Raw genomic sequence first — 11194 nt, forward strand, 5'->3', positions numbered from 1 at the left:
GCAATATTAACTAATCTTTCAAATAACTGCTTAAGTTTACTGGAGAAGGGGGAGGCCTGAGATGGGCAGCCAAGCAAAGGAACCCATTCTTCAGGCTTAAGAGAGAAATGGGGAAAGATATGTGGATAATCAATAAAGTTGTAGGAAGGGTTCCTCTTTGTCATTCAGTCAGTTGAACTGACTGACACTAAAATACTTTCATGGAGATACAAATAAATGAATTCTAAACTTTTAGAAAGAGCAATTCCTCTGTGTATAATAATACAAGCTAGACGACAGGGCGGGAGAAAGTAAAAAGCAATGAAAATACAGCTTTAAAATACAGCCATATGCCATTTCCTGCTGAGTATACTCTACTCCATATCTGTTTTACTAGTTTTTGAATTGGTTTCTTTCTTTCTCCCTCTCAGGAATATGTAGTTCTAGCTCCAGATTCTTTTTATGTAATATCAGCCATTCCTTTTTTATTTACTTCCAAGCAGTACATTGAATTTACATCACAGCATATTATACTTTTACTTAATATGATGCTTGTCCCCCCCCCCCTTGCTTAGCAGATATGCATTTTCAACTTTCTGCCTCAGAAAGAACTCCAGAGTGGAAAATCCAATCAAGTTTCAGCACAGCTATCAAGGTTTATGGCTGCTGTGATGTTTATTTCATTCCCAGGTGAACAGTCATTACCGAAACTTCTAATATTTCCAAATCCTAGCATTGCAAGGGAAAATATTTCGAATCATTATACACAGTTGAAGTGTTGTTTACTCCTTGCTGGAAAGCATATGCAATAAACCTATACACACACACACACACACACACATATATACACATATATATAAAACCATCTCCAGGTGGTCTAGAATGCATTCACCTCTGTACACACTGGGGCTTGACTATCAGAACATTTGCCCTCCAACCCTCCGAAATAACGAGACAAGACAAGTAAGCTTGGGTTTAAAACTGGGCAACTTTATTGATAGTTACCTATTTAACTTTAATTTGGAACTAGGGCCAAAAATCCTTAGCCATCTAAGAATTTGGTAAGGCATAAGCCGATATTAGTGGTCATACCCGACCATCCATTAAGACTGAATTTAGGGCGAAACACCAGGTCCCCAGTCTATCTAAACCTGGATGACCTAAAGGGGAATGTGTTGGAGAGTTTTGCCTCCGAAACAAATGAGGTCAAAGTCTCCCATTCCAAGGCCATAATCGTTCACCCTCGCCGGGGCTGTACAAACCCTAAGCGAGGATTCACGCCTCTGGCCAACACCAAAACAGAGGTGCCTTGTGGTGCACACCAAAATAAGAGATTCCCCTAAGCATTCCGCTGACCACCTAATTAAATTACCACACCTCCCAATTTACCACTCCACACAGTATAGGGTAGGCGAAAAAACCCTCCCAGAACATGGGAGGGGAAAAATTCCTACCCGGCCCATCTAAGCGACCACACTACTGCTATACTGTTAGCGGCGGGCGGGTGGGTCGAAGCTCCAAAAGTGAGTGATCTAAGAGGCGGGCAGCTTCCTATAAGCCCTGCCCCCATCTAGAAGTCTCTCCTTCGTTGGGAGGGGGCAAATCCACTTCCCTCCCCCAGCTGCGCAGTGGGGGGAAGTTTCTTGCCCTCCAACCCTCCGAAATAACGAGACAAGACAAGTAAGCTTGGGTTTAAAACTGGGCAACTTTATTGATAGTTACCTATTTAACTTTAATTTGGAACTAGGGCCAAAAATCCTTAGCCATCTAAGAATTTGGTAAGGCATAAGCCGATATTAGTGGTCATACCCGACCATCCATTAAGACTGAATTTAGGGCGAAACACCAGGTCCCCAGTCTATCTAAACCTGGATGACCTAAAGGGGAATGTGTTGGAGAGTTTTGCCTCCGAAACAAATGAGGTCAAAGTCTCCCATTCCAAGGCCATAATCGTTCACCCTCGCCGGGGCTGTACAAACCCTAAGCGAGGATTCACGCCTCTGGCCAACACCAAAACAGAGGTGCCTTGTGGTGCACACCAAAATAAGAGATTCCCCTAAGCATTCCGCCACAGTTCAGGAGCAAATGTCTATTTAGCTCCTGACCCCCACCAAATTCGAAAGAATTTCCCTAATTCCTTATTGCAGGTCAGCTAAGAAAATTTGGTTGCCCAGTTCAGACAGATGGATCCCATCAGCCCGATACAAATTCACATCATTGAACTTAATGGTGTCATGAGGGATACAATAACCTATGCCATTCTTTAAAACTTTTCGAAGGGCCTGATTGGCCTAGGAATGATTGCTGACCATGCTAAGCCAGTTCGAGGCCAAACCTCTCAAAGCTTGTGCATGTCATTCAAAAATTGTACAAACATGGCCATGACAAGCGTGCTAGAGGGAACACACTCCTTTACCTTGTGCATGCCAATCGAACCTGTACAAATAGGGCCATGACAAGCGTGTTAGAGGGAACACACTCCTTTAGCTTGTGCCTGCCAATCGAATCTGTAAAAACATAGCCATGACAAGCGTGTAAGAGGGAAAAACATTCCTTTACCTTGTGCATGCCAATCGAACCTGTACAAATAATTCATAAACTTGTATAAAACAGGCCCCTGCCCATTGGCAGACCCAAATCATTAACAGCACAAAAAGGCCTCTTCCTCCCCTCCTCTCCACGAATGCCATGGAAGCGAGGCTGCGAAGTTGGCCGTAGGGACCCCTGTGCGCCTGTCGCTCAGCTCAGTGTACGTAGCTGTGCCCACAAATCAGGACGCGACGTCTATTTGCCAACAGAACAGGTTCTGCAAAGACAAATCAGTGTAACTAACATAGCACATAACTTACGTATGCCCGATAGGCTCCAGTCTTCTATTTCCTCAAGGCTTAACTTTACCCACTGAAAAATTCATTGCAACAGAGTGTAAGCGGCTCCGCTTTTAAAGAAATACGTACAAAATTTTTGGATCGTAATCCCCAAAATTCTTACCCCTTGAACGCCAAGGCCAAAGTTGGCCTATTATCAGTGAAGGAACAGCTCTAAAATTAAGATGCTTCACAAAATTAATCCTCCTTCAAAGCTGCTTACTAAATCAATAACCCGAAGGGCTTTAAAAAAGGGGTTGTGAAAACTGTCGCCTGTACCAACAAATATTTGAATTGGGATTCCCCAATCTGCAGCCAAATTTGTTTTAAAAACCTTTAAAGAATTCGGGGGTCAACTTCTCTGGAATTCGCAGCCAGGGCTAACCTCATGCCCCTGACTATGAACTGTTCCCAATTTTCCAAAGATGGACCGGCATGCTCTGGGGGTGCAAATCTGCGCTGGGGGCCAGCTGCCTGAAGCGATCCATCTGCATACGGGACAGAGCATCAGCGAGAGAATTATCTGTCCCTGCAATATGAAAAACTCTAAACAATATATTGTACTTTAGACAGTGGAGTGTAAAAATTCTCAGAGCCTCCATCAGTCTGACTGACTTAGATGTTAACGAATTGATAACCTGCACCGTGGCCTGGTTATCACACCAAAAATGGACGGTGGAATTTGTCATTTAATCTGCCCACAGCGTGACAGCTACTAAAATTGGAAAAAACTCCAAAAATGTTAAATCAGATGTTATACCCCTGGTGTGCCACTCCCTGGGCCAAAGCTCAGCACACCAATGCCCATTAAAAAATACACCAAAGCCAATGGCTCCAGAAGCATCAGACGCTATCTGAAGGGCGTCTTTCAACAAAAGGTCCTGCCTCCAAAACAAAATTCCATAGAATTGACCTAAAAATTGTAACCATATGTCCAAATCAGCCTTAATCCCGCGAGTAATCCGCACATGATAATGCGGAAGTCTAACTCTAGAAATAGCATTGCAGAGTCTGCGCAAAAAGGCACGCCCAGGAGCTATTACTCTGTATGCAAAATTTAAATGCCCAATAATTTCCTGGAACTCACGTAATGTGGCCTTGTTACGGGTAACGAATGCTTGAATCCTGTCTATTAAATTTACTACCTTCTCCCTGGGTAGTCTAGAAGCTTGCTGAACTGTATCAAGCTCGATCCCCAAAAAGGTCAATTAGTAACCGGCCCTCTGTTTTTTCAGGAGCTAAGGGAACCCCTAACTGATCAGCCAATTCCTGAAAAGAATGCAAAGAAATTCGCATTCTCCAGATCCTGACTTCCCCAAAAATAAAAAATCATCCAAGTAATGCACAACCCCCGATAGACCCGATTTTGATTTAAGGGCCCATTCCAAAAAGGTGCTAAAAGATTCAAAAGCAGCACAAGAAACTGAACAGCCCATGGGAAGAGCCCTATCCATATAGTACAACCCTTTGAACTGAAAACCCAACAGTTCAAAGTCCATCGGGTGCACAGGGAGAAGTTGGAAAGCAGACTTGATGTCACACTTTGCTAACTCGGCTGCAGGCCCCCTCGCCCTGACCTTCTTAACTGCCGAATCAAAAGAAGTATAATGGACCGTACAAAAAATCATCAGGGATTGCGTCATTCACTGACCTTCCCCGGGGATAGGAAAGATGGTGAATGAGTCGAAACTCCCCAGGTGCCTTCTTTGGAACAATCCCCAGAGGGGAAACCCTTAACCTTGAAGTAGGGGGTGAAGTAAATGGGCCAAGAACCCTACCCTCGGTGACTTCTTTATTGATTTTTTCCAGGACAATGTCCTCCATACCAATAATAGACTTCAGGTTCGGTGCTCGGAAAGGGGCTCTATGTCCCATTGCAGGAATCCTAAAACCCTCAAAAAACCCAGTGCGCAGATAACTAGCTGCGCCTAAATTGGGATAACGAGATAACCACAAGTCCAACTGAACTAGATTAATTGGGCTGGGCTCCTTTGGAAAACCCACCTGAGCCGAAACCCCTCTTTGGATCGTGGTTACCCTTTCCCCCACCCTTGCCGGGTTTTCCTTTACTGCAATTTTGGCAGAATGCTGCCCAGAGCCAATGGCACAAACTTGCTGTAATTTGCATCCCTTCTGAGAGCACACTACCTGAGAAGAATATTCTCAGCACAGCAAGCGTTGTTGAGGTTCCTGATGCTGTGAATATTGAGGCTGGTGAAAGAAATGCCCAGCTCTGTAATTTTGAATCGTGTGCCCACTGTCAGCCTTCTCGCCCATAATAGGATGTGCTGGAGTTGAAACTTCCAACCAAAGTTGATAATCAACCAGATCCCAACGCAAAGTTGGAGAGTGAGCCGCACGAAGTCTAAAGCGCTTGTCATACAAGAGCCAAGCACTCCCTATAAAATTCACATAGGCCGAATTAATAATGTTCATGTGCTGAAACAGCGAATGGGCTCTGGAAGGATAAGCCTTCACTAGAACCCCCCGTAGATTAACAAACAAGAGAACCAGTTGCCCCCATTCTGGTCCACTTTGCGTTTTTTTCATAATTTCTTTTCTCTCATCATCTAAATTATCTTTTCCTTTTTTATCAAGTTCCCTGAAATACAGGGTAAAAATATCAATATATTCATTTTTTAAAAATTTTATCAATTGTCTTTTGGGCCAAATGGGAGCCTAAAGCTGTAGCACTAAGGCTATCTGGGGCAGGCAAAGGCCAATCAGCCGTACCCCAGAAACACAATGAGTTCTCAATAATATCTGTTGCATCCAAAGAGGATACAACCAAACTTGGCGCTTCAACCACCGGAGCCACAATAGCTAATTGGGTGCCACTTGTTGACGGAAAAGGCTCATCAGGAGCTTGGGTTGCGATCAGATCTTGAGAATCCGCAGCTCCCCAGGGGAAAGTGTGTGCGTCCCCTTTACCTAAAATAGTCGCAGCACTTCCTGACTCAACAGCTGCCTCTGAAGAAGGTGGAACAGCTCCTGCGGCCACCGGCGTTGATGCAACCAGGCTCTCATCATTGACAGGCACCAGGGCTCGCTTCTCCCCTTCTAAGGCAGAAATACAGGAAAATACGGACGTTATTAGCACAGTGTTACTGCCCCCACCAATCTGCGCTCCCGAAGCAGCAAACGCTGCTTTCTCTCTTTCCAGCGACTCGATGCGAGCGACCAGCGCTTTCAACAATTGGGCTGAGTCTTCTTCCTCGACTGCCGGAGCACTTGAGGAAGGAGGGTGTTTTGCAGGAACTTTCTTCACAGGGCCCTTGCCCTTTGGCCCCCCCGATGTTCTTCTTCGGTGGCATACTGTAAAATAAGACAACCAGTAAGACCAGCGAATGCATCAATATTGAGGAAGAAAATATTTCCGAAAATAGGGGGGGGGGGGTGGCAGGAGATTAGGATGAGCCAAACTCCACACCATTTCTAAGCCAAAGAACCGGAGGTGCCCAAAAACATCCTGAGTCAGGTAACCAACCAAGCATCCATTTGATTTCAAATATATAATAGCATAAACCAATATGCATATATATATATATATATATATATATATATATATATATATATATATATACACATGATGATATAATAATCAATTCATTAACTTAATACTACAAAATTTATGAAACACCAATTCAACAATTTATTATCTCAAATAACATTATAAATTACCCCATGAAAACTATATAAATATTTTAAATTAAATGCCCATATATCAATTCATCAATCAATCAGACTGCCTTAATTGCATATTAATTAATCTAGCTGTATATGCTATCAATGAATTTATACCTGAGCCACATAATCCATTATCCACTAATGCATTCGGCTATTTAACACTAATCAATCATTACCATCAATTGTTATGGTCATCAAGCAAACACGATGTGAGCATGCCCAAATTAAAAATGGCCACCGCCATTAAAAAACCCATTAAAAACTTCCACAAAATGGCTGCCATGATGTTCCCTAAAATGGCCGCCGTTCCCTTAACAAAGATGGCTGCCATACTAAAAATGGCCGCCTTCAAGCCTATTTACCATGCCAACTACTAAGATGGCCGCCCGTTCATTCCTGACATAATTCCCTTAATAAAGATGGCTGCCGAAACCATTTGACCATTTGGCCACCATGCCCTCAACAAAGATGGCCGACGGACCAAAATGGCCACCTCTAAGCCTATTGACATTCCCACAACTAACATGGCCGCCCAACCATCTAGTACCTCATTCCCTCAATAAAAATGGCCGCCATACCCATTTAACTTGCAAATGCCCTGAAGTAAAATGGCCGACTTGCCCTTAAGCAAAATGGCATCCAATATGGCCGCCCCAGAAAAAACCGCAGCAAAACTGACAGAAAAAAGAGTGCGAAATTCAAAAAGCCCGCCAAACTTAACCGTCTTACAAATCTGCCCAGCAACAGGTCAAAATCGCACCCCACATCGCTCCCAAATCTGCCTAGCAACACCTCTTCCAAGTGTTAGCCCTTAAATAACGACCTTAAAAAACGCGTCCCGTCCAATGTAAAAATGAACCATAACCCAGCTAAATACATACAGGCTCAATACCACTAATCAAAACTACTATTACACTATAAAGAAAATAAATCCACTTCAAAAAGCATGCAAATCACACTATCATGCCTTTTCCCCCAACCAGGCCAAAGCTAGCTACTTTTTCCCCACCGCAAAAGGGGGCTGCAAGGCCACCTGAATGAAGCAAGGGAGGAGCGGAGCAGAGGCGCGCAGACCCCGTGCGCACCCACCACCGCTCCAAAACCCTCAGGCAAAAGGGGGAAGAAGGCAACTTTAAACTTAACAAAATCTGCTTTGTCGAGGGAGAAGCCCGAAGGCAGCCCGGGTGAGCCCAGGCTCCCTTGCCTCAGCCTCTCCATATTCCCATACAGACCTCAATGCTGCAATACAAACAGATGAGACAGAATTCTCCCTCGACGCCTATCTCCCAGGCCTCCACACCAGAGAACCAGAGCTCCCACTTTTGGATCCTCTCACGTCGAAGCTCCAAAAGTGAGTGATCTAAGAGGCGGGCAGCTTCCTATAAGCCCTGCCCCCATCTAGAAGTCTCTCCTTCGTTGGGAGGGGGCAAATCCACTTCCCTCCCCCAGCTGCGCAGTGGGGGGAAGTTTCTTAACATCAATTCTTTGCTAACTGCACTAGTTGCTAGTGTGTTTCTGATTCCAACTGAAATTGATGGCTGCCATCTTTAAAACCCTAAATGCACCAATACGAAGGACCACCTACACTCATAGGCACCTGCCCACAGATGTCTTATCTCTGCTAAGACTTACTACATTGATAACTGTGAGATACAGGGACTTTTCTGTATTGGGTTCATTCTTATGAAATGTTCTATATGATGATGATGATGATGATGATGATGATGATGATGATGATGATGATGATGATGATGACGACGACGACGACGACGTTAATTTATTTCTAGACCACCCTCTCTCCCTGGACTCAGGGAAACTTACACATAAAAAAGGCAAACATTCAATGCCCAGAATAAATACAAACACATCAAAAAACCAAAGTAATATACAATAATAACAGTAAGCTTATAACAAAGAATTAATCATTGAAATATAAATAAAATAAAATAAACCAATAAGACATGATAACATTAATAACATGAGTTAACATTAAAACATATACCCTGTAAAATAATTAAAATACATTAGAAATGACTTTTACAGATGCTCACATAAAATGAGTCGTAGCCACCATGAAGTAGAAATAAGATTAGTCAGCAATCTGATGAAATAATTTAAAGTGACCTAATCTTCCTCCTCTCCATACACTAAAGTGCATAAATGTGTTTTCAAGAGTTTTTTTTGTGAATAATTTTTATTTTTATTATAGTGAAACATGATACATTGAAAGTGGTGAAACAATATATCAATAGAAAAGTGGGAAAGTATCAAGGGGGAAAAAACATAGAAATAGAGGTAAAAAAAAGATCAGAAAAAGAAAAAGAAAGAAAAAGAAAAGAGGGGGGGAAAGCGGGTTATACTTCCCATCTTGGCTTCGGAGTTGTCTCTTTCATTAATTGTGTCTTTATGAATTTCGTTTAATCTACTTTATATATTAGACAGGTCTGTCATAAAATCCATTCTTCTTTTTGTTAGAAATTTTATAAAGTTTGTCCAGTCTGTTTTGTTTTTCCCTTCTCTTATTTTTTGTGTTAACTTATCCATTTGTACTATGTCTAGTATTCTTATTATCCATTCTTCGGGGGTTAGGAGTCTTTTTCCTTTCCAGATCTTTGCAATTGTTAAGCTTGCCGCTGTGCTTAAATAAAAAAATATTTTATCTTCATTTTTCTTAAATTTTGTGTTCGTAAAACTTAATAAATACATTTCTGGTTCTGATTTAAATTTAATTCCTACAATTTCTTGTGTCATTTCATGAACAGTCTTCCAAAATTCTTTAATTTTCTCACAGGAGTGTGGGGTCGCTTTTATTTCTTTGGGGAAAGAGTTTCAGAGATGGGGAGTGATCACAGAGAAGGCCCCCTCTCTCATTCCCACCAGCCACACTTGAAATAGGGGTGGGACTGAGAGGCAGACCTCCTCCGATTACCACAGTGCACAAGATGGCCTATATGTGACCAGATAAATAGCCTGGACCCAAACCATTTAGGTAGCAACCAGCTCTTTGTATTTAACCTGGAAGCAGACTGGCAACCAGTGGAGCTGCCGCAACATGGGAGTCATTCTCTCATGATACGGCGCCTCTAATCTCTGCACCACTTGCAGCTTCCAATCTATCTTCAAAGGTAAAAATAAAGAGCACTGCAGTAATCCAAATGGGATGTGACTAAAGCATGTACTACCATGGCCAAGTCTGGTGTCTCAAGGTATGGGTTTATTTATTTCGTGTCAAAAGTATTGCATAATAAATAAATTTAAAAGTGATGAAATAAAGGAAATCAAGTTTTAGACCAAAAGTGGGCAACAGCGACCGCATTGTCCGTGGTTTTAAACAACTCCTCCTCCGTACATGAGGCAGGACATTGTTGGCAAGCATACATATGCAGAGTTGTTTGTTCTGCTCCACAGTCACACAAGGTGGAGGATTCCTCCAGGTAGTGCCACTTTGCCAAGTTGTCTTTTGATCTGCACACTCTGCTTCTGAGTCTGATCAGGGACTTCCAAGTTGCCCATTCTTTGTTTGGCCCTGGAGAAAGACCCTCATGGGGGGGCCATCCAGTTAGAATTGCCTGGTTTAGCTGCCCAGAGGGACACCCTTGCACCCTTGCTTGAGGAACATCAAGAGGAGTGGTGGTTCTCATGAAGCCCTTCCTTGATTTGAGTCTGGTGGGAGGAGGCTGATAGTCCTGCAATGGGTGGCTTTCACAATGTTCAACCTTATTTCTCTCACAGTTAGCAGCAACTTCCCATCGCATGTCAGGAGGGGCAATGCCAGCTAACTTATAGAGTTTATCAACAGGTGTAGGTTTAAGGCATCCTGTGATTATTCTGCATGTTTTGTTCAGTGCTATGTCCACCTGCTTCGCATGGGCAGACTTGTCAAGGTATGGGTGCAGCTGGCGCACAAGTTTTATTTGTGAGAAGGGTTTCCAGGGTCAACTATGAGTCCAAGATTACCCCCAGACTGCAAACCTGTGTCTTCAGAGGGAGTGTGACCCCATCCAACACAGGCTGTAATCCCACATCCTGATCCACTTTATGACTGACCAGGAGTACTTCTGTCTTGTCTGGATTTAGTTTCAGCTTGTTGGCCCTCATCAGTCCATTACTGATGGCAGGCCCCGGTTCAGGAACAGAACGGCATCCTTGGCTTTTGATGGAAAGGAATAATAGAGTTGGGTGTCGTCCGCATAAATTTGACACCGAACCTCAAAACTCCAGATAATTGCTCCCAGCGGTTTCATGTAAATGTTAAACAGCATGGGAGACAGAATTGAACCCTAAGAGACACCACAGGCCACAGGCCACAAAACTCTATCCTGGCAATGTGCTTATAGATTGGCCCTTGGTTGTTCTGAAGCGGCTTTAAGACTGATTTTAATACATTTAAAAATAAAATCTTGATACTCTTCTTCTTTCTAAACTATTTTCCCAATGGAGGGGTTAGCATTGTGACTGTCATTTCCACAGGGCTTTGTTTTGGGCATCCTCCAGTCTCAGGCTAGCAACCCACATGTCTTCGTTGATGGTGTCCTGTCCATCCATCTTTTCTTGAGCTAAGAGTAACATCTGCTTTGGGAGACAGCGATCAAGCATTTGGACGATGTGGCCAATCCAGCAAAATTAATGGTGGATAATCATTGTACAGTCATGTTGTAAAT

The 11194-nt window shown here is 43.1% G+C and overlaps 1 long non-coding RNA gene across 1 annotated transcript; it reads right to left on the reverse strand.

Moving 5' to 3' along the window:
- Positions 1-948: 948 nt before the first annotated feature.
- Positions 949-9455, reverse strand: LOC134297746 (uncharacterized). The gene is made up of 2 exons (XR_010004609.1): positions 5778-9455; positions 949-2785 (listed from the first exon to the last, which is right to left on the reverse strand). It is a non-coding gene; the product is annotated as an uncharacterized LOC134297746 (long non-coding RNA).
- Between the last annotated feature and the right edge of the window lie 1739 nt (positions 9456-11194).

This window comes from Anolis carolinensis, chromosome 3, assembly GCF_035594765.1.
Source record: "Anolis carolinensis isolate JA03-04 chromosome 3, rAnoCar3.1.pri, whole genome shotgun sequence".
Classification (NCBI taxonomy): domain Eukaryota; kingdom Metazoa; phylum Chordata; class Lepidosauria; order Squamata; family Dactyloidae; genus Anolis; species Anolis carolinensis.